This window comes from Schistocerca cancellata, chromosome 1 (assembly GCF_023864275.1).
Source record: "Schistocerca cancellata isolate TAMUIC-IGC-003103 chromosome 1, iqSchCanc2.1, whole genome shotgun sequence".
Taxonomy (NCBI): domain Eukaryota; kingdom Metazoa; phylum Arthropoda; class Insecta; order Orthoptera; family Acrididae; genus Schistocerca; species Schistocerca cancellata.
The window spans coordinates 471,190,849-471,216,205 of record NC_064626.1 but is presented as its reverse complement, the minus strand read 5'-3'; positions in this window follow the sequence as shown (position 1 = coordinate 471,216,205).

Sequence of the window (25,357 nt, the reverse complement as noted above, 5' to 3'; positions counted from 1 at the left end):
AGAAGAAGAATGGGTAGCCTTGAGAGATGAAATAGTGAAGGTAGAAGAGGATCAGGTAGGTAAAAAGACGTGGGCTAATAGAAATCCTTGGGTAACAGAAGAGATACTGAATTTAACTGATGAAAAGAGAAAATATAAGAATGCAGTAAACGAAGCAGGAAAAAAGGAATACAAACGTCTCAAAAACGAGATCGGCAGGAAGTGCAAAATGGCTAAGCAGCGATGGCTAGAGGACAAATGTAAGGATGTAGAGGCTTATCTCACTAGGGGTAAGATAGATGCTGCCTACAGGAAAATTAAAGAGACCTTTGGAGAAAAGAGAACCACTTGTATGAATATCAAGAGCTCAGATTGAAGCCCAGTTCTAAGTAAAGAAGGGAAAGCAGAAAGGTGGAAGGAGCATATAGAGGGTCTATACAAGGGCGATGTTCTTGAGGACAATATTATGGAAATGGAAGAGAATGTAACTGAAGATGAAATGGGAGATATGATTCTGCGTGAAGAGTTTGACAGAGCACTGAAAGACCTGAATCGAAACAAGGCCCCGTGGGAAGACAACATTCCATTAGAACTACTGACAGCCTTGGGAGAGCCAGGCCTAACAAAACTCTACCATCTAGTGAGCAAGATGTATGAGACAGACGAAATACACTCAGACTTCAAGAAGAACACAATAATTCCAATCCCAAAGAAAGCAGGTGTTGACAGAAGTGAAAATAACCGAACCATCAGTTTAATAAGCCACGGCTACAAAATACCAACACGAATTCTTTACAGACAAATGGAAAAACTGGTAGAAGCCGACCTCGGGGAAGATCGGTCTGGATTCCGTAGAAATGTTGGATCACGTGAGTCAATACTGACCCTACGACTTATCTTAGAAAATAGATCAAGGAAAGGCAAACCTACGTTTCTAGCATTTGTAAACTTAGAGGAAGCTTTTGACAACGCTGACTGGAATACTCTCTTTCAAATTCTGAAGGTGACAGGGGTAAAAAATAAGGAAAGAAAGGCTATTTACAATTTGTACAGAAACCAGATGGCAGCTGTAAGAGTCGAGGGGCACGAAACTGAAGCAGTGGTTGGTAAGGGAGTGAGACAGGGTTGTAGCCTATCCCCGATGTTATTCAATCTGTATATTGAGCAAGCAGTAAAGGAAACTAAAGGAAATTTCGGAGTAGAAATTAAAATCCATGGAGAAGTAATAAAATCTTTGACGTTCGTCGATGACAACGTAATTCTGTCAGACACAGCAAAGGACCTGGAAGAGCAGCTGAACGGAATGATCAGTGTCTTGAAAGGAGGATATAAGATGAACATCAACAAAAGCAAAACGAGGATAATGGAATGTAGCCGAATTAAATCGGGTGATGCTGCTGGAATTAGATTAGGAAATAAGGCGCTTAAAGCAGTATATGAGTTTTGCTATTTGGGGAACGCAACAACTGATGATGGTCTAAGTAGAGAGGAATAAAATGTAGACTTGCAATGGCAAGGAAAGCGTTTCTGAAGAAGAGAAATTTCTTAACATCGAGTATTGATTTAAGCGTCAGGATGTCTTTTCTGAAAGTGTTTGTATGGAAGTGAAACGTGGACGATAAATAGTATGGACAAGAAGAGAATAGAGGCTATCGAAATGTGGTGCTACAGAAGAATGCTGAAGATTAGATGGGTAGATCACATAACTAATGTTGAGGTATTGAATATAATTGGAGATAAGAGAAATTTGTGGCGCAACTTGTCTAGAAGGAGGGATTGGTTGGTAGGGCATATTCTGAGGCATCAAGGGATCACCAATTTAGTATTGGAGGGCAGCGTGGAGGGTAAAAATGGTAGAGGGAGACCAAGAGATGAATACACTAAACAGATTCAGAAGTATGTAGGTTGCAGTAGGTACTAGGAGATGAAGAAGCTGGCACAGGATATAGTAGCATGGAGAGCTGCACCAAACCAGTCTCTGGACTGAAGACCACAACAACAAAAATGCCGTATCACTTTTGCACAGCTGTATCTATGTTCCGACCATGAGCCTTGCAGTGAAAGTCATTTACGAGTCAGAAAATTTTTGTACTATGTATAAAATTGTGGAAATCAGTATAAAGCAGGATTCCTACGAAAGTACCGGGCGATCAAAAAGTCAGTATAAATTTGAAAACTTAATAAACCGCGGAATAAGGTAGATAGAGAGGTAATAGTTGACACATGCTTGGGGTAACATGGGGATTTATCAGAACCAAAAAAAAAACTTCACAAAATGTCCGACAGACGGCGCTGGACAGCAAAACTTCAGTGACTGCGCATGACAACCGTGTATAAACGGAGTTGTAATGAGACAATCAGGTGCGCCAGCAGTCATAGCAGGTTGACGTTACATGAAAAGCCGCTTTTAGTGACGCTATATTATCAGAATGGGGTATGTGCTAGTTCATCGCTACAATCCTATCGCCATAGGAAGGGGATTCGAACGGGTAAAGGTCCGTTGACAAATGCAGCTGTAGCAAGAATGATTTCGAAGTTTGAAGCCACGGGTTGTTTAGATGATAGTCCCCGTAGTGGCCGACCGATCACAAGGCGTAATGCTGCTGAGACAGTTCAGGAAGAAATGGAGACTGTAGTGGGTTCGTCTATGCATGGGGAAGTCAGCGCTCGTGCAGTCGCACGTCGCACCGGCATTCCATATACTACTGTTTGGTTGACACTTAGGCGTACCCTTCGATGCTATCCGTACAAAATCCATTGGCATCATGAACTGTTACCTGGGGATTTAGTGGAGCGGACGGCATTTGTGGTGTGGGCGTTTCAAAAGATGGCGGAAGATGACGATTGGTTGAGTAACGTGTTGTGGATCGACGAAGCTCATTTCACACTCCGAGGGTCTGTCGACACCCACAACTGCAGAATTTGGGCTACCGAAAATCCTAGAACTGTCGTGGAAACTCCATTGCACAACGAGAAAGTCATGGTATGGGTTGGATTTACCACATCCACCGTTATCGGGCCTTTTTTCTTCGAGGAAATGCGTGATCCTGTTTTTGTAACTGCTAACGTGACGGGTGAGAGATACGCTGATATGCTACCGAATCGCATCATCCCCAGCCTGGCTGATAAACACCTGCTGGAACGTACGATGTTTATGCAGGATGGCGCTCCACCCCATATTGCGAGACGCGTGAAAGATCTCTTGCGTGCGTCGTTTTGTGATGATCGTGTGCGCAGTCGCCACTTTCGTCATGCTTGGCCTCCCAGGTCCCCAGACCTCAGTCTGTGCGATTATTGGCTTTGGGGTTACCTGAAGTCGCAAGTGTATCGTGATCGACCGACATCTCTAGGGATGCTGAAAGACAACATCCGACGCCAATGCCTCACCATAACTTCGAACATGCTTTACAGAGCGGTTGACAACATTATTCCTCGGTTACAGCTATTGTTGAGGAATGATGGTGGACATATTGAGAATTTCCTGGAAAGAACAACATCTTTGCTTTGTCTTATGCTAATTATTGCTATTCAGATCAGATGAAGCGCCATCTGTCGGATATTTTTTGAACTTTTGTATTTTTTTGATTCTAATAAAACCCCATGTCATTCCAAGCATGTGTGTCAATTTGTACCTCTCTATCTACATTATTCCGTGTTTTATTCAGTTTTCAAATTTATACTGACTTTTTGATCACCCGGTAGTTCACAGTGGCCGAAGCAACTTATATCGTATTTATTGTGGAAGTAATAGGTACATATAAGAGAAACAATCATGACAGAGATACATAGGTTTTTTTCGTAACACGAATAACATAATAAAGCGTCTGCGTTTCCTACATGTAAACTGGTATAAAGACACTCACTGTGCTATTGTATTATTGTACTGTTTGTACTTTTCCCTACTTCCCTTCTCCGTATTTACATCAAAAATTCTCTTCGGCATTGATTTTGTTAGGGTTTTTAGTTCTTTCAGCGAAACTATGGTCCACAGTTGTCGTATCGCACTTTTCAGCTCACATACGGCCTCTCAAAATGCCTTCCATTGTAATAAATACTCGTTTCAATTGAATGAACTATTCTTTCTTGGTGAAAAATTGCAAATTAACGAAACAAACACTGTTTATGCCGGTCTTACCACTGTGGTAACAGACGTTCCCGTCAGATCACCGAAATTAGGCGCTGGGATAGTACTTGGATGGGTGACCATCCGGTTTGTCGAGTGCTGTTGTCAAGCTGGCTGCACTCAGCCCTTGTCAGGCAAAATTGAGGACCTACTTGATTATGAAGTAGTGGCTCAGGTCTCGTAAACTGACATACGGCCGGGAGAGCGGTGTGCTGACCACATGTCCCTCCATATCCGCATCCAGTGGCGCCTGTAGGCTGAGGCTGACTGGGCGGCCAGTTGGTACTGTTCTGACGGAGTTTAGTTTAGTTTGGTTCGCAAATTTCATTATTGTTACTGCAGAACCTAAGTTTCGGGTTATTAGTGCATTTTCAGGTACATTATTGATTCCCAAAGTTGCCTTATCACCATGTTTATATTTGCGTTATCATCTTTGGGAATTAGTAATGTCCTTGAAAAAGGGCTTATAAACCGAAACAAAGGTTGTGCAGTAATAATAATAAAATTTGTGAAAGAAGGTAAAAAAACAGTGTTTGTTTCGTTAGTAAATATTCCTTGAAAGTATTCCCCATGGGTTTTACGCGGGGTTCAAATCCAGGCTACGTGCAGGACAGGGCAATACATCTATGCCTTTATCTTCAAAGCGGTTTTTGGTTGTAACAGAAACATGCAAATTGTTGAAACATTGGGCTTTAATCCCATAGGTCCTCATACATTCTAATCAGTTCTGTCTCTAGTAACTCAGTGTATAAGTTAGAGTACATTCTAGCGTTCAGTCAAGCAATGTGTGATTTACCTTTTGTGCAGAAGTCTGCCAAAATCGTAACTCTACCATCACCAAAACTTCTGCTCATTCTTACCTGATGTTCTGTTATCAGATCATGCCAACAATATTGAAATCCACCCATCCCATCAAAATTAAACTTCTTGCTATCACTGAAGATCACTTTATCCTATTCTGAAGTCCATGACACACGTTTTTCAGCAAATTCCAATCAAGCTGTTGGTGTTTCGGGGTTAGAGCAGTTTGCTGCTGTCGTTTCTTGAATGCTAAATATTTCTCAGGTGACAAAATTTTTCGTACGTGTCTGACAGTTACTAGGAACTGTAAATGAGAAATAAGTTGAGAAGAACAATTATTTGTTATACTGTACAGTTCTCTAAAGTAACACTTTCGATTCGTCAGATACTTTTATAATTTGCCCATATATTCCGTTATTCCATCTCGTACGCACTATATAACGAAATCACCAGTACTGTAGTTGAATGGTTCAACTCCTTGACCATTTAGAGTATTCCATTTGATGTTACGCGCCGATTTTTGCTTTTTCATGACATGACAATTCTTTTTCGCGTGATATTCTCATATTCTTGATTTATAGACAGAGCGCGCCCTGTCCGCAGCGGTGCCTGTTTCCTGTCTACAAAAAGAGACTGATGCACACACTAACGTAGCACACCCTCTATCACTTGAATCGTGCAAGTCTTGCTGTATACCGTGTTACTGACATCAAATGCGATATCATTTGTCCTCATTTCTCTAAATATTGGGTCTCATACTATTGCATGTACACTGTGCACAAATATTCCAACCGAAAACGTTAATTTTCCCATCAACACCCATGCCGATTTCCAGTACTCTATTGGCAAAGTCAGTTCTGTCCGACGAAACATATACCAGTCCTGTACAGGCTGAGTCATAAACCAGGAAAAATTTTTCGTACAAAATGTCACACATTGAGCTATAAACACAAATTTGTTTTCGTCATGTTCGTATGTCACTAAAAGCCAATGCAATTGAATGTTACAAAACCGAGAAATGTGAAGCGGGCTTTTGGGTGTTCCGGTGCGTCGACATCGGCCAAGGGGAAAGGTCAGCAACACTACACAACACACGAGTGTTGCAGGTAGCTGATGCTGCCGATTAGTAGGCGAGACATGTGGCACCCAGCGTCGGCCTGCGTGATAATGTGATTAACGATAGTGTACGCAGCCATCTCGTTTCATTTTATAAAACCGGTATTATGTATAGCACCTAATTGGCAGAGGGAAAGGAAATGGAAGGAACTGTATTGTTACGTACGAATGTTTAATTTGTTGGTTTTTGTGTCCTGGATTTAGCCTCAAGGAACGAGTACAAAGAATCAGAATACAATGTACGACGACTCAGTTATGTCTTACTTAATGCAATCGAATGCAGTGTAAGTTTACAAACCCAAACTAAAGTAGAAACACGTGACCAGAGGCTGGAGTAATGTTTCATAAATACTGTTCGAAATGACGGCAACATTGTGTGGGGCAAAGTTCAACTCTTCCAAGAAAGGATTGTTGAACGCGATCCATCATGTCTGTAACTCTTCGCGTAATATCACAGGAATGTTGCGTTCTGTGTCTAATGTGGTTGACATCAATATTCCATACCTCACAAATCTCAGTTTCCAGATGGTCGCACAGAAAGGTCTGGCGATCTAGCATGCCGTGAGACAGGGCCCCCACCACCAATCCATCTTGAAGATTTATTTATGTAGCTAAATTATTTATTTCATTAACACAACAGAGTAGCCCACGGCCTTCAAATGTAAGGTGGGTCCGAAGCTTGTAAATCTAACAGCGAAGTCTTCTGATTGTTACAGTCTTATTGGATTACAGTTGTCAAAGCTTTTTTTTTTAAATAATGTGAAGAACATAATATATATAAAGATTTCTCTAAGGTTACAGCGAACTGGTTGCTTAACATTTGTTAAGACAGTTCCATATAATTTTTTTCTGCCTAGTTGATGAGAATATAATTTATATAACGCTGGAATGGTGGGTAGAATGTACAACACCGGCGTTCCGGTGATTGCTAATGCAATATGGATGGAAAGGACATTGATGCATGGCATCATAACACTTAGGACTTTTATAACATGATGCTTCGCGAACTGGCTTTCCAACCGCCGTCACCAGACAGACAGATGGCCAGTAGCCGAATTAAAGCCAAAATATTGTCTCTTACCTGCCGAAAATTGGAAGCGACCGTCGTGCAGTTGCGACAAGATCGAGCGAACGGCGAAATCCCATCCATGCACCAATCGTGCTAGATAGCCGCCGACGCCGACAACAGTCGATCACGGACCTCACGTTGCGAGATCCAGATGGGCATTGTGGAAACTTTTGCACACCGTTATCAACAATGTTATCAGAAGTAGTATATAGAGGAAGGGAGACGATAACGACATTTTTACTCTCTCGACAGAGCAGCATCATCGCCTTTGGCGGAGACTACGCAGGAGGACTTTGAAGCCATGATAGACAATGATGCACTTAACTAGTCCCCATGGCCAAATGAACCGCCGCTCGAATTCTGTCGGGCTTTCAACACCCCGATGACGCCACGTTTGATCACCATGTACTATGAGCTGATGTTACCTGGGTTTTTGCATATTAATTGATTTCCTCGATGAACTAGTCATCCCGATGCACAAACCTTCAACGAGGACGATCGAGGGCTACCGCCTAATTACATTGTTAAATTCGGACTATAAGTTCTTCACCAGGCTTCTGGCAGAGCGGATAAAGAACGTCCTCCCATTAATCCATTTGCTGGAGTAAACACACAGGGAGGAGATACCAATCTGCAAACGGCCCCTTGCGAATGTCGGCGTTTGATAGTTCTGGCCTTTGAGCAGCTATGATCTCAATTGATTTCGATCACGCTTTCGACAGGGTGCACCATGAGTTTCTTATGTTATTTCTAGCTCGATTGGACTTCCCAACTGACTTGAGTGGATCAAGCGATATGGATTGGTGACGAGAAGCCATATGAACGTAGCGGTGATGCATTTTGGAAGGGGCTTCTAGGATTGCTGTGTGGTGCCCCTCCAACAGATGGATAATAAGATATATGGATATTACGTTTATTTGGAACGTACATCACACGACTGCCACAAACTGTAGGAGACTACTGCACGCGATACTGACAGAAGTTTTTCAGAACCTGCTTCGACATATGGAGTCTCTTAACTTTCATGTGCAAACGAAAATGATCATATGGCTCAGGTTCTGCCACTACTGACGGCGATGCTACACAGACTGCAGACGGCGTTTGGATACTGCCTTACTGCTAGATTCGTATTTAATGTCTGCTAGGAAGCCATCAGCCTCCCTCCACGTGAGGGCGGTCTGTAACTAATAAATATACGAGCGATGCCTGTAGCCTTATTTATGTACACAATGGTGAAACTGTGAACCCATCAACATAATCTACTTGTGGACCTCTGTTAGAGGAACTGATGCCGACATTCATCCTGCCAGTTGTTACTATTGCGCACGTTGCTCCCTCTCTTTCCTACATCTCGTCGTTCATATTCGAATATCGTTAAGTGCACCCAGATTTCCGCACCACTCGAGTGCCGAAGGCGAGAGACAAGTGTGATTCACTGCTGAGATTCAGACTTCGCAGCCCTCGCAATGTGATTGAGAGTAAAATCCCGGCCACACTATGGCATGCAGTATGAAGAGCAGTCCAACAGCCTTTCCTCACTAGACAGACATGAGCTAAGTGGTACCATGTGCTGAACCAAAAATGCTATCGGCATGATAGATTCTCCTCTCTGCACGCAGTGCCACCTCCTGGACACGACCGAACACAGTTTAAATTTTTGAACAGTCTTTGACCTATCGATGCTGGTACAGAAAACCCTCCTCTACTGCCTTCAAGCCCTACCTTGCGTTACTGACCCCTGACTCCTACTACGCCCGTTGAATATCTGCTTCCTGACCACCAAGACTCACGCTCTAGCATGTTTTAAGGCCGTATCCGTCTCCTACTTCTTTCCGAGAAAATGAGAAGGTCGTTCTTGACTATTGGCAATATCTCCAAGACAATCAAAGCACACTTGAACGCACTCCTCACTAACAACAACTCTTCCCAAATTATTTGCACAGTATCTTCGCAAACCCTCCATTGGGAGTGGAGTACTGGCAGTGAATGAACTCCATAGTGGACCTCGACAGGGGGCAAAATGGTTATCGACTTTGTAGCAATGAGCACTATCCGCAGATGGGAAGCACGCATAGGATAGAGCGCAGGATTTTGTTTACTTTCTTTCTTTGACTCCCTTCGGCAATGTAGTCGTTATCTAAACGATCTAACAACAGTACTTTCCATTTACTTACTTCTTCTCCGACGTTATGAGTTCAACAGATGCAATAAAGAAGTACGAAGGAAATGTGCTTAAATTTTACTTTATGTTTATGTGATTTATGTTACTTAAGTTGTTTACAATGTCTTCTCGACAACAGAAATAATTTGTAAGAAATTTACATCGCACATTCCGAAGATGATCGTTTTGGTGGTTCCGCGCGGTGTGGCCGCGCGGTTTGAGGCGCCGTGTCGCGGATTGCGCCGACCTTCCCTCCGGAGGTTCATGTCCTCCGACGGGAATGGGTGTGTGTGTAGTTCCTAGCATAAGTCAGTTTAAGTCGTGCGTAGGTCTAGGGACCGATGACCTCAGAAGTCTGGTCTCTTAGGAATTCACACACACAGTTTTGGTGGTGCAGGTGTTGTGGTATGAAGAGGTATGATGTTGTATTGGCGTACTGACCTCTTAATCACGGTACACTCGCCGGTCTGTGTTATTATGACACTGCAGTCCTTCCCATGGGCGTCTCTTCAGCGGTGTATTTACAGATGACAAAGTGCGACCGCATTAGTAATCGCGAAAGCGTTACGGAGATGATAGATAAACTCCAGTGGAAGACTCTGCAAGAGAGACGCTCAAAAGCTCGGTACGGGCTTTTGTTGAAGTTTCGAGAACATACCTTCACCGAGGAGTCAAGCAGTATATTGCTCCCTCCTACGTATATCTCGCAAAGGTACCATGAGGATAAAATCAGAGGGATTAGAGCCCACATGGAGGCATACCGACAATCTTTCTTTCCACGAATAATACGAGACTAGAATAGAAGGGAGAACCGATAGAGGTACTCAATGTACCCTCCTCCACACACCGTCAGGTGGCTTGCGGAGTATGGATGTAGATGTAGACGTAGAGCAGTGCAGGCGGAGGAGCTCTTTGAACGACACGCTCTCTGGCGAATGGATTGGCCTGCCCGTTCCCTCAACATAAATGCCATCGATCACTTGTGGGATCCGTTGCAGAAACGCACTGCAACACTTCCACCTACACCAATGACCGTCGAGCAGTTGCCAACCACGCTGGTGGAGGAGCTCCTTACCAACCTCGTGATCAGCCTGCGTCCGTTGAGATCACATACCTTGTTGTCAAAAATCATGCCCCGTCATTTGTAATGTCCAGTGGATTATCATTGATCGTGGTAACCTCCGTGTAATTATTATCTTTGAATGAAAGTGTCAGCTCTGTTCGTTTCACTGCGTATTTCTTTCAGTTACCTTCTGACTATACTGCTGCAGTTCTTTCTTTGTATGGTCCAAGTTTCATCGAGCTGTGTTACTTGTCAGTGACACATCATGCGGAAGTTAGTTTCCATCTTCAGCTTTGTCCATCAATGTATCGGCCACCCAATGCTACAAATTTTTTCCAGCTATGGAAGACTTGGTACAGAACTATGTTGTAGAAGTCTGCATTATGGAAAGTCTGGGAACAGACCACCTCGAAAATCATCTCGATGGCATTCTGGGAATGCTTGCCTCGTAATGGTTTATTCACACGAGAAATGAGGTAGTTACCGGATGCCATGTCAGGAGAAAACGGGAGTGAGACAAAATTTTGATAGCCCAGAAGAGCAGAATGTGTGTGTCACGTGCAGGATGAGCTACAGCGTTGTCATCGAACGATAGCGCCTCCTTGGACATCCTTCCACAACTTTTCGTCTTGATAGAATCCCGAAATCTCGACCGATGATTTCTGCAGTATGCTTGACTTTTATGAGCATAATCAGTTAGCACCACACCGTAGCATACCCAAAGAACGCTCAACATCAGCTTGCCAGATAATGGTTGGGTTTCGCCTTTATCAGTATTTGTGAATCCACATGTTTATAACTGTGTGCTACTGACAGATGAACATCCAGGTCAATCTTGAGGGCAAATGGAAACAATTTATGTTCAGTAAAAGCATTTTGGTTATTTATATTATCAAATGGGGTACATACGGCGCACCTATGGAAGCCATGTCACGAGTTTGGAGATGGCCGCTTTGGCCAATACCTCGCAGTTTTCAGAGAGGAAAAGAGGAACATGCCGTAACAGATCGGAGGCTAGCAACCAAGAGGAGAACACGTCTGTGCCTCGTCTCTCCGCTGTTCGCTCTCGAGACCTCACCTCTTACCTGAGCACATTTTACCCTTTGATTGGCTGACTTTTGCCAGAGAGTCGCCAGCTCATCTCTTCGTGGGAGTGATGCTTAGCTTGACAGAACGTGCTGGAACCATGCGAGGCAGTACTCAATTCAAATAACCCATGGCAAAATAAAAGTTAAAAAGATTGACCTGTTATCACCCTCACCCTGTTATCACGTGCACACTCTTTCCCCTTCCACAACAATGGTGTTGAACGTTAACAAAAATTATGACTGACTTGTTGCTCTTTTGGACAGGAGGTACTTTCGAGCGATGACCTTCTACACTAAGGGAGGAAAATTCTTCGCAAAAAATTTTATGTGTTGATGGGTAAGTTCATAGTAATCATTCTGAATGGGCGTCATAACCGGAAAATGAGGGATTTGTTTGTTCACCTCCTTGCGCATCGACTTGTCTTGCCTTGCAAATGGTGAATAAAATATTTCGCAGTCGCTGATAAAACATACCTTTGTTCAGAAGTTACTACCGGTTTCGCATCAACTTAGAGTCATCTTCAGGTAATAGATTTTTTAAACAGCCATGAGGCGGCAAGGTGATTGTTAGAATCGACTCCCACATTTCAACGTCAAGATAGAAGCAGACAGCATGCTAAAGGCGGTAGTCCACGATTAAATCGATTGGCATCCCGCCTTGCCTTGCAAAAGTTGCCTCGCAAATCCGTGAGGCGGTGGAGACGTGTGGCATATGGTTACATCCATGAAAGGCAAACAGATGCGTCAGCAACATGGGGGTGCGCCTGACGTCATCCGTCAGACTGATCGAAACGCGCGCTACCTGGTTATTGCAGAAACTGTAAAGCTCCATTGCGGTTGGTCGTAAGAAAAATCCAGAGGGAGGAAGGCTTGTTTTTACACGAAGCAAATTGGTGACGTTTTAGAGGGATTTAACACGCACTGGTTACGTACTCTCAGAAGAATGTGTGTAAAGATTCTAACCGATGTCTCCCAAGCAGCACTCATGTTGGCTTTAGAAGTTAGTTTTACGTCTACAAAGTATGTGCAAGGAATACTGCACGGCGGCCAGTCAACTATATGCTCTGCTTGACAGCGACGTCAAAGGACATGCCGTTTTAATGATTTTTTCATATCATGTTACTGTACAACTTTCATTTAAGAGTTAAACACCAAATCATGTAAGCAAATCATTTAAGTGTAAATAAGCTACGGTGTTGCAAACTCTGTAATGGCATGGTTGGCCGTTCATTCAGATAGTATCCAGCATGCTACAGGTCACATCAAAACCACTACTCTAGTAACACATCTGATCTTAAATTCTGCGTCATTCAGTACGAAGATAGTCAGCCTATGGGGAACCTACCTTAACTCTTTACAGAGTAATGGAAAACATTAAAAGTTTGGTCTCAGTTTTTATACGCTACATCCCATAAACATTGTACAGAACAGGAGAGGCAAATCTTCGTACACATACGTGTCTTCTTTTTTCCAAAAAATGTGTAATACTGACATGACGTGCAATCAAGCAAATCGTAGAAGGACATTTTGATACCGCGTATTACTCTTCTTTGCCTTGCTCATTTTCTGCATATTTAGACATACGGTAGTGTATGAATGAATGAATGCATATTTTAAAATGTGAGTAGAAATTAGATCTCCATTTATTAATGAAAAAAACTAAACGCTTCCATGTTTATAGTCTTTATATTGCAGCCAGCAACAGACCTCTTATACAGCTATCATAAAGTAAACATCTTTAGTTTTTCCTATTCAAAAACTGACATATTTTCTGATGTTGGAAATTAGATGCCGAATAATTTATACTATGTACATACGTTGTCATTTTTGGCAGACGGAAAGCTAACTCCAGTCGTCTGACAAACGGTTTCTAATGTTATTCATTTCAGAAAATAATGACTCACAGGCATAGGTGGATAGATATGCTCTCAAGATAGCAAACGCAGGCTTCATTAGGCAGCTGTATGTATCTGGAATTGAATTCGACGTTTCCATAATATTAATGTTGTATACAAAGCGTAGATGGTGTCCGCATCGGTAACTCCGGAGCCAGTACAGAAAATTGCTAACTAAAAGGGACTCGGATACGATTCTCGGCGAGGTCGGAGAGCTTCTCTGCTCGAGGACTGGGTATTGTGTTGGTACCGTCGTATCTTACATGAAAATCGCTGCTTGGCGTCACGAAAGAAGTCTATGCTTATGTGTAACTTTGTACCAGGGTACGGCTTGGCTCTAATGCGCGGTTCTAGGCGCTACATTCTGGAGCCGAGCGACCGCTACAGTCGTAGGTTCGAATCCTGCCTCAGGCACGGATGTGTGTGATGTCCTTAGGTTAGTCAGGTTTAATTAGTTCTAAGTTCTAGCTGACTGATGACCTCAGAAGTTAAGTCGCATAGTGCTCAGAGTCATTTGAACCATCTAACGCGCGTTCTAAGTTGTCGAAACACTCTACCGTATCTTCCACTGTTGAGATGTCCTTTTGGGCACTGCCCAAAAGACAGATTTAAATATAAAAGTGTAGGTGGCATTATTCCTTGCTGGGCTGTGTGGCTGCACTGAAACGCCTCTCATTCGAACGGCCATCTCATGTCAGTTTGACATTTGTTACGTCTACGTTAAGGTGCCATAATTTTAATGTCCTGTGGTATAAGTATTTGAATGGCAAGCGCTACTTGCAGATGAGTATCTTAAGGTGATTATAAGGAAAGTCTATGTATAAACAGAGAAAGAGTAGTAGAAAAGATGAAGTTGATGAAAGAAAAAGTTTAGCTCCCGATTTAAATAATAATTATTAATGAGGAAGTAACTTGACTGAATTCTTTAATATCATAATAGTCAGTAACTTATGTACCTTGGCGACATCATTCAGATGAGAAGTAGCGAAAGAAGAGCCGACGACGTCAGCCAAGAGAAAATAACGAGTACTGTTTGAAAACACAGCCTGTAGTCGAAGATCTCAAGACAGTATAAATTCAATTTATACAATGTATATTTTGAAAACTGAATGTTATTCCACTCAGAAAACATGGTTAAGGGAAGATACTCCGTAAAATCATGGCTTACCATGTTCACGACGGCGCTGAGAACTGTGTTTCTCGCTATGGAAATGTGCGTGTATTAATTCTTCCCTCAGTCTGGTGGCGTTGCTTTTCCTGTTTTTCGCAGTGGAGCAGTGGCTCTACTCAATCGAACTACGCTTCTGTTTTAATATATTGCCATTATATTTTCAAAATGACATAGCTCGATTCGTTTATAACAACAAGAGGTCCCACAAAACAATTTTCATAAAACAATTTTACCCTAAATTTGATACGACGTAAAGTCAAGTTCCGGCACGCCAGTCGGGAACGAGAGAGCAGAGAGGGCTGTGAAGAAGACGTCAGCCAATTGTACGCTGACCGACCCCTTTCCAGGACGAAAGCGCAACAGCAGCGGCCTCTATGCAAGGGGAACATAAGCGCCACACCCGACTGGTCGCGGCCCAGTTCTATAGCAGAGTCAAGACTAGCAGCTAGGACAGAAGCGTCAACACTCTTTACTTTGCACGTACATTCTAGGTAGCTCAAACTTTGAATTGTTATGCTGAAGAGATTTTTTTTATTTTGTCTGTCACCCTTTGCTTGCGACACATCTGTTTAACACAAAGTTAAAGTATTTTCATTTTCTTTTCGTAATACAGCTCGTTAACACGATTTGCTTGAATTGTTGTCCAGCGATCCGAGAAAGCAGGTTTCCTAGACACCTCATATTCGACGAATAGCCAGGATTCAACAAACTTAATTACTAAGAACGAGATTTATCACTTATTCAAAAAACTCTCTCGTTGAAGGACCACACAAACTTCTATTCACAGCTTTTCTTTGCCCTAGATGACAGGTAACTCATCATAAGTTATTGTATTTCTGGTAGCGTAATTAGTAGCGTAGACCGTGAGCCACCAGCGGTACATACTGCCAGATGGGAGGATCTAGTGCAAGCCACCGGTGGTGCAAGCGCTCATGAACGTGATAAACTATTGTAGATGAACAGCAATAATTAAAATGAACAACGAAACGTATAAAAATAATCAACAACTTAGGTAACTAACGAGAAAAAGAAATCTTTAATTAGATGGACACATTCACAGAACTGACAAGTGATTACATTTTTTCAATTTTTGGTAACGCATAAAGATAATTAGATTTTAGAAGTAATATTTCCACAACGTTTCATTCAAACGAGAAGATAAATAAAAATGACTCTGCTGCAAATGCGTTATTCAGACAGTCATTTCCACTAAGAAGTATAGTACGACTATGGCCAGGTGATAGGGGGGGGGGGGGAGGATGTGGGAAGGTGAGTGGAGGAGGAGGAGCACTAGCAGCAAAGGAAGCAGTTGTGAAAACCTGGGGCGCGTGGTCATACAACTAATGAATTTTGTATAACGTGGCATCGAATGCAGATCTAAATCTACTTCTATACTCTGCAAGCCACGTTACGGTTTGTGGTGGAGCCTTCTTATGGTACCATTATCTTTTAACCACGTTCCTGCTGTGAGCGCCAATGGAACGTGGGGAGATTGATTGCCGATAAACTTCCGCATGAGCTCCAATATCTCCGTCTTTCTTGCTGTGGTCGTTTAGCAGGAAGCATATGGGAGAAAGTAATAATATGTTGCCTAACTTTCTCCGAACGTAAAGTCTCCTGTTGTGTTCCGTGTAGTTTTTCCTACGGAAGTTGACGATCCACCTTACACTCCCACAGCGACTAAACAACGCCGTGACGAGATGCGTATTTCTTCGCTGGATCTTCCTCTCAGTCGAATAGGTGTTTTATAAGCCACTTTCTTCGTGGATGATGTTACATTTCCTTAAGATACTTCCAATGAACTTCAGCCTGACATCCAATTTTCCTACGATTCGTTTTATATTATCGTTCCACTTTCGATCGTTCTACGTATTCTACGGTAGTTACGGTTTCCAGTAATTTGCTGCCGACAATTTAATGGAACAGTAGTGGATTCCTTGACTTATTTATACGTAACGCGTTACATTTACTTATGTTTAGGGTCGAGTGTCTGTTCCTGTGCCATTCATGGATCATCTGAAGGAAAACAGTGATAACGTCGAAAATGGTACGACAGGATTCTGACAGAGCATAAGCCACAGATACAATTAGTATAGCGAATGATTAGAGCATTAATTACTTCAAGTATCATTCTTCTAGCAACTTTTCTGAGTTTATGAGAGTTCTTTTGCATTATAGTCACGGTGTTTTAGGTCTGAAGTAGGGCCAGTGACGTAACGCAAGCTGCAGGTGTATGAGCTTTGAAATACACGGACCACAGAAAGAACCCTCAGAGCTTCGCTATTAATACGAGGATAAGTATACGCAAATAGCATTAAGACCGTATTGCATGGAAAAGCCTGCGTTACCCTTTAGGGACGCCGCACTTGCTCGTGCAGACTCGGTCGTTGACATCGGACGGAAGGCCCCGCAGGCGCCCCCCAGTATGACGGCTACAACCTCAGAGGGAAGACAGGGGTATTTACGTGGCAGTGGCTGCAATGGTTGCCGCACTGCGGTAAGCTGAGGTCAGCCGTGGGAGGCAAAGGTCTCCGGTGGGTGCCCGCGGCGAGTCAAACCAGACGCGCCGACTGCGCCCGCTTCCGTGAACCGTGTCTCGTCTCTAATTAACACGCCCACAGTCTTCTTTGCTCCCTTTTTCTGTTGACATTTGGTGTCGCGCATTCCAGCTTGTTTATCTTAGTGTTATGCTGAAATTGTCAACTCTAACACGTCTATGACTAGAGGGGACGATCATCGCCCTCTCTTAAATTTTGCGTAGTACTTAACGAAAGCTGGAAAGATTTGTAAAATGTATTTCATGCTTATCCACTTGCGACAGTTACTGTACCTAATGAGTCCGTTTCTACCGCAGACTGTTGGTAATGAGCACTTCTGTCATCAGTCTCTTTGAGGGGCAGGATTCAGTCCACCACGAATTCCTCTCCTGTGCCAAGCTCTTCATTTGAGAAGATTTAAATTGTTTGTTGAGTATATTTACATCTCAGTCTTCCCGTACAGTTTTTACGTTCTTCAGGTCCCTCTAGATCATTAAATTAATTCCCTAATAACACATCTACTACCATTCTGTCCTTTTTCTTGCCATCTTTCTCCGTACGTTCCTTACTTCGCTGATTCTGCTAAGAATCTCGTCATTACGTATCATTCAGACTTTTGAAGTATTTTTATAATGCTACATCGCAAACGCTTCGATACTTCTCTTTTCCTGTTTTCTCAAAGTAAATAACTCACTGACATGCAATATTATGCTCCAAAAATACATTCTCAGAAGTTTATTTCTCAATTCGTGTAGTTCGTCATCACCAGTTTTGATATCAGTTTTATCGCTAATCTCATTTCTGTTGCTCATTAGTTTTGTCTATCTTCGGTTTACTCTCAGTGGACAGTGTGTCTTCATTACACTGTTTATTCCATTCGACAAGTCCTGTAACTGATCTTCAGTTTCACTCACGACAGCAATATCAGCTAGCCATATTACATTTCTAGCATTTCGCCCTGAATTGTATTACCACTTGAGAATCTCTTTTTTTATTTCCTTTATTGAGAATTCTGTGATTAGAAAAAGGGTAAATTGCACGCAACACGCTGATCATCAAGGAAGGCAGTAGCATTATAAGTAATTCGGAAGAGTCAGTTATTGACAATCTGCGTAGAGAGAGACACATAGAGAGAAACAGTAAGAAACATGGAGAAAGACTGAGGGTTATGGTAGGAGTGTTGGGAGGGACAGGAGGTGGTGGGACGCTGCTTGAAGAAATTTCACCCGTGTCCCACACGTGGTGAATCAAGTACCTGCATGAAGGGTCGCCGGCATATGTTACTAGTGATGTAGCACGACAACTAACGCACTAACATAATCGTAGTTGAACAGATCGAAAAGGGCCTATCCGTTTTTCTCCAAGATCACCTGACAAACCACTGTATATTACTGACTGGTGCCATCTGAAAAATGAAGTGTACAGCAGTCCCACTGATACGACTGAAAAACTACAGCAGTGAACTGAACAGTTTTGTCGAGATTCCAGAGATAATCCGTGGGTGCTTGAAAGACTTCGTAACTCACTGTAGAGAAGAGTGGACGACTCGTGGAACATCTAATTTAACAGGAAGCACTAACAGTTATATAAAAGAAGTAACAAGCTGAAGTAGTATTGTACTTATTAAGGTAGAACGTAGGTGAGTGTAATTAGATAGGAATTTAATGCGAAAGTGTACTTTTCAAGAGCATTTATTCTAACTAGGACAATATTTCACACAAGGACAACGGCTGCTCGAAAGCACACCATCATAATTATCTCGCAAACGTCTGTTTTCGGGAATCGTGTTGATGAAATGTTTTTGCTATTACCATATAATTTTACCCGTATCAGATCTGTTATTCGTATTAATACATTTTTGTATGAAGCAGCGACTGATACTTCACGGAATAGACTGGCACGTTAGACTCACAAATGTAAGTAGTTCCGCATAATGTTCGCTACAGCTGGTTCCTCTCTCCCTCTCGCTTCTGATAAAAATACGACGTATTTCGAGGTAGAAAGTGTAATGAAAACCAAAAAAGATAGGAAAATCAATGAAGCTTAACGTTCCGTCGGTTTCAAGGTCATAAGACAAGAAGCAGTAGGGGAGAGATGAGGAAGGAAATCGGCCGTGTTATTTTCAAAGCAACAATCGTGGTACGAGTATTTGTGATACTGCATTGCCTGTGTTACACTGATTACGGTGCAGAGTTGCTTTGGACATGAATGCTTGCGTGTCGGAAGGAACTTTGCATCGTAATCAGAATAACACGGGCACTGCAATATGATACTCATCTGCTGATACTGGGCAAGCGACTTTGCGGTACAATGTCTGACCTGTACGGCAGTAACATAATGGATGTAGGAGTACAGGTCGTAGACGCATGGTTGGCGACATATGGGTCTGGTCGGGAGTCGTGCACGGATAGCCAGATGGTAAGGCACCCTATCTCGATAAGCGGCAAATCCAGGTTCGAGTCTCGGTCCGGCACAAATTTTCATTGTCCTCATTCCATTCTACAGCTGATGGTTGTTATTATTCGCAATTGCGAATTCATTTAATGTATCGTGGTATTTGTCTTAAGCGATTTAAGGAATTTGAACTACTGCCTCCCGAATGAGAAGTTTGTGTACTACCTATACACTAAGGTCAATAGTTATCATAATGTTTCTCTTCGACTTCTGCTGTTTATGCGGTTGGTTAAAATATCTTTCAGGTACGTCAAAGAAGAGAAATTTGTAGATGACGGGCTGATTATGATCTGAAACATATTTCCTTCAAACTATTACATTTCTTGGGAAAGAAGTGCAATACTTGCATTGCTTTATAGGGGGTTTGACAGGTACCGGCACCTTACGTTTTGCACATACGTTTCATCGATATCAAAAAGTACAATAAGCTATATAATCGTGTTCAGTTGTCCACCGTCGTACTAAAGACAATATGAACACTGCTCGACAGCATGATACCTCTCCCCTTAAACCAATTTTCTGATTACGTAACGTTTGCTCATGTAATGCGTGTGGTTTGTCAGATACCGAGCCTTCATTAGGCGTTTGGCGTACCTACCGAAGTGGAACCGAACCTCAAGAATAAAAAGAACAGGATATTGTGCTACAGTTCCAACGCTATCAATAAATGAATTACTGCAGCCCATCTGCATGATTACGTAATATGTTCGCGTGTTTAAATTCTATTTCGTTTGTTAAGAAAAACAGCCGCCATAATTCTGTGTTGTTATTTCTAAATGTGACTGTATATATCATGCATAGCTTCACCTTCTGCTCATTTTAAATGCTTGCTCCCATGTAGCTCTTCCCGTCTGCCCAACGACGGTATTCCCGAAATCTGGCTATTAGCCAAATTCTGTTAACATAAGCGTTGATTTGAGTGACTGTGAATCGGACAGCGGATACGAAATGTGTACTGAGTGAAGGGAATCACATACTGTCCTGTGATATTAAGGCTTTTAACTGAAAGCTTCGGAAGAACAGTGATTCATTACGATAAGGTAATAAAATGAAAGGCTTTTTCCAACAAAGGTCAGCACTTACAGTCCGCAGCTCGTGGTCGTGCGGTAGCGTTCTCGTTTCCCACGCCCGGGTTCCCGGGTTCGATTCCAGGTGGGGTCATGGATTTTCTCTGCCTCGTGATGACTGGGTCTTGTGAAATGTCCTTAGGTTAGTTTGGTTTAAGTAGTTCCAACTTCTAGGGGCTGATGACCATAGATGTTACGTCCCATAGTGCTCAGAGCCATTTTAACCATTTTTTTCAGCACTTACACACCTCCGTTGCGAAGGTTGTTGTTACTGTTATCTCCGGGTCGAAGACTTATTTGATGCCGCTCCGATTGACAAATTGCTCACCGTTCTACTAGCTTTCGTTCTGTCTCTTTGCTGATAACTGCTCACATAAAAACAGTTTTAACTTAAGTTTAATTTGGGTAATTAAAGGTAATCATTTCAAATTAACATAAACTGCAGTTTAAACCTCTTTTAAAACAATTACTCTCAATCTGCATTTAATTAGATTACAAAAATGTTTAAATTCAGTTATTCCTGGCGTGATTAAGCTCAAGAGGATTAAAGCATGATCTCTGCATTTCATAAAATATAATTTTACGTAAAATCACAAAAATGCTCAAAGCATGGCGTATGAGAGCTTAACGTAACAAAAATCTGGCATTAACTGAGGTACTGAAAATTTATAACCCCCAATACAACTTAAATTTCTTGATTTGTTCAAGTAGAGAGATTAAAGCCTGTTGTTGTAGGTGGCGGTGAAAGTGAGTGTTGGGTGGACTTCATTACTAATGGTTAGATGCAGCTCTCGACGGACGGTCGCCGGCTGGTGTGGCCGAGCGGTTCTAGGCGTTTCAGTCTTGAACCGCGCGACCGCTACGTCTCAGGTTCGAATCCTGCCTCCGGGATGGATGTTTGTGATGTCCTTAGGTTAGTTAGATTTAAGTAGTTCTAAGTTCTAGGGGACTGATGACTTCAGCTGTTAAGTCCCATAGTGCTCAGAGCCATTATTTGAACATTTTGAGCTGTCTACGGAACCTGATGCTGTGAAAGTCTTTAGTGCAAACTTGAAAAATAAACTGCAATCGGTTGTTGTATGATCTTTGAACAGTACTAACTTAAAACTGCATCTTCAGTTGCAACTGATAAAGGGGAATGGCACATGGGAAACTTAAAAATTGTATTTATATTTTTTTAGAAACGACCATAATCTAGGAAGAATAATTACAAAGTGATGTACAAATACGTAAAGACAAAAGCAAATTTGGATACAGTAGTCAGCTTACTGAATTTCAGATCATTTGCAGGAAGAAGTTGAGCGCTTTGGAATTCCCATCATTCTCAGTCAGGTTCTAATAAATTCGCCGAATAGTGACGAACGTAAAATTTAATACAGGCGGAATGAAGAAGTCGACCATATAGAAGGTCAGCGCTAAAAAGAATAAATGAAGTTTTAAAAGTAGGAAAAGGTGGACTTAAAAAGACGAACAGGCATATTAAATAGCGGTCGCGATCAAAAGACAAGACGTAGTGAAAAGAACCAGAAAGGTCATAGATTAAAGGCAGAGCACGTGAAAGAACCGTAAAGGGATGCAAATGAAATAAATCACGTCGTGCCGGAACGGATCAGACGCGTTACAGTAAGAGCCGTCACGGACGGCAGCCAACAGAATACTGGAAGCGTGCGTGAGAGACAAGCAATTAGCGGGAGTGGCTATCCCGGCAGTGACACATGGGGCGTGAAATTAGGAATAATCTGAATAGGAAATCTGGAAGGCGACCTTACAAATGAGATATAATATTGAAATCCATTAAAATGACTATTGCAGTATATTAAGGATCTATTATTTACACTGAAGACAATTAAAAGTGGAGAGCATATTATAAGTCTTCAGCCCAGTTTGGCTATTAAGTAAACATTGTGTGACAATTCCTATTTCGCAGAATCACAATCCCTTTCTATACATTTAAAGTACGACGTTTGATTCGAAAATGTGAAATTTTTAATTTGTCGGCCAAATTAGTGATGGTGGGGTTTTGTTCTTGTAAATGGATACTTGACGCTGATCTGGAATTTCTCAAATTTGGGTGCTCTAGGAATCTAATCTCGAATCTCCTACGGCTGTCTGCTGTCTGTTGCATCGGGCACTTGTCACAGCGAACCTGCTTAGTGCTGCCGCATCTTGGCGTCCATTTACAATTTTTACCCCTAGCCCCATATTTCCTTGACGGCTGAGGACACATTCTATCAAACTGCCCATTTAATCAAATTGTGTCATAATGATCTTTCGTTCTAAACTCGGTTAAGCCCGATTGCAGGCTAGATACGCATTGAAATCTCCGCGATATACAAAGCTCTAGAACAGCCCTAGAGGAAGAAAAACAATTTGGCGAATTCCACTGATGAACTGGAGTATCGTGTTGTAATTCGTTACCTGTGTTTGAAGGGGAACAACTCTATAAACATCCAGGCTAAGTTATTAGAAGAGTGCACCAGCAATGTGGCGTTTTATCGCACGGAGGTACTTCCAGTGTAACAAGAAAAGTCTCAAAGACGAAGAACGGAGCAGCACTATATTTGCCTGTGAATTACGAGGAATCGAAAGGGCAGACACTGATGCTCGCTGATGATCGAAGATCGGCGTATTACAACGAAGACGATTGTCGAAAGTGTGATAATCAGTCGTAGATCAGTTTTCAACATTCTTCTCCTAATGTTGGTCATGACAAGGGCCACGGCCTCCTGGATGCTCATATCCATTTAAAATGTCCACCGAATTGAGGCAGCAGCGGAGCTACCCTGAGGTTACAGAAGTCACAGGGTACCTTCAAGTATGGAATCGGACCCACTTTTGCACGGCGTACTTCAGCACGTCGACGTCACATGGACTCAACAATTTTTTCGAGGTCCCTGAAGAAATATTGACGCATGTTGCCTCTATATCCGACTATGATTGCGATAGCGTTGAGTATGCAGGATTTTGCGCACTAACTCACCTCTCTATTATACCCCATAAATATTCGATTGGGTTCATGTCGGGCGATCTATGAGGCCAAATCATTCGCTCGAATTTTCCGTCTTGTTGTTGTTGTTGTTGTTGTTCTTGTGGTCTTCAGTATGGAGACTGGTTTGATACAGCTCTCCATGCTACGCTATCCTGTGCAAGCTTCTTCGTGTCCAAAAACTACTGCAACCTACATCCTTCTGAACCTACTTAATACATTCATCTCTTGCTCTCCCTCTACGATTTTTACCTACACGCTCCCATCCAGTACTAAATTGGTGATCCCTTGATGCCTCAGAACATGTCCTAACAATCTATTCCTTTTTCTAGTCAAGCCGTGCCACAAACTCCTCTTCTACCCAATTCTGTTCAGTACGTCCTCATTAGTTATGTGATCTACCCATCTAGTCTTCAACATTCTTCTGTACACCACATTTCGAAAGCTTCTATTCTCTTCTTGTCTAAACTATTTATCGACTATGTTTCACTTCCATACATGGCTACACTCCATACAAATACTTTCAGAATGTACTTCCTGGCCCTTAAATCTATACTCGATGTTAACACATTTCTCTTCTTCGGAAATGCTTTCCTTCGCATTGCCAATCTACATATTATATCCTCTTTACTTCGACCATCATCAGTTATTTTGCTCACCAAACAGCAAAACGCGTCTTCTACTTGAAGTATCTGATTTTCTAATCTAATTCCCTGAGCATCACCTGATTCAGTTCGACTACATTCCATTACCCTCGTTTTACTTTTATTTATGTTGTCCTCATATCCTCCTTTCAAGACACTGTTCATTTCCTTCAACTGTTCTTTCAAGTTCTTTGCTGTCTACGACAGAATGGCAGTGTTATCAGGAGACTTCATGTTTTTATTTCTTGTACCTGGATTTTAACTCCGACTCCAAATTTTTCTTTTCTTCCCTTTGGTGCTTGCTCGATATACGGATTGAATAACATCGGGGGTAGGCTACAACCCTGTATCTCTCCTTTCTCAACCACTGATTCCCATTCGTGGTCCTGGACATTTATTACTGCCGTCTGGTTTCTGTACAAATTGTAAATAGCCTTTCGCGCCGTGTATTTTACCCCTGCCACCTTCAGAATTTCAAAGACAATATTCCAGTCAACATTGTCAAAAGCTTTCTGTAAGTTTGCAAATGATAAAAACGTAGGTTTGCCCTTCCTCAATCTGTCTTCTAAGATAAGTCGTAGAGTCAGTATTGCCTCACGTGCTCCAGTATTTCTACAAATCCAAACTGATCTTCCTCGAGGTCGGCTTCTACCAGTTTTTTCATTCGTCTGTAAAGAATTCGTGTTAGTATTTTGCAGCCGTGATTTATTAAACTGATAGTTCGGTAATTTTCACACCTGTCAACACCCGCTTTCTTTGGGATTGGAATTATTATATTCTTTTTGAAGCCTGAGGGTATTTCCCCTGTCTCATCTTGCTCATCAGATGGTGAAGTTCGGTCATGACTGGTTCCGCCAAGACTATCAGCAGTTCTAATAGAATGTTGTCTACTTCCGGGGCCTTGTTTCGAGTTAGATCTGTCAGTGCTCTGTCAAACTCTTCATGCAGTATCATATCTCCCATTCATCTTCATCTACGTCCTCTTCCATTTCGATGATATCGCCCTCAAGTACATCGCCCTTGTATAGACCCTCTATATATTCCTTCCCATGAACCATGGACCTTGCCGTTGGTGGGGAGGCTTGCGTGCCTCAGCGATACAGATAGCCGTACCGTAGGTACAACCACAACGGAGGGGTATCTGTTGAGAGGCCAGACAAACGTGTGGTTCCTGAACAGGGGCAGCAGCCTTTTCAGTTGTTG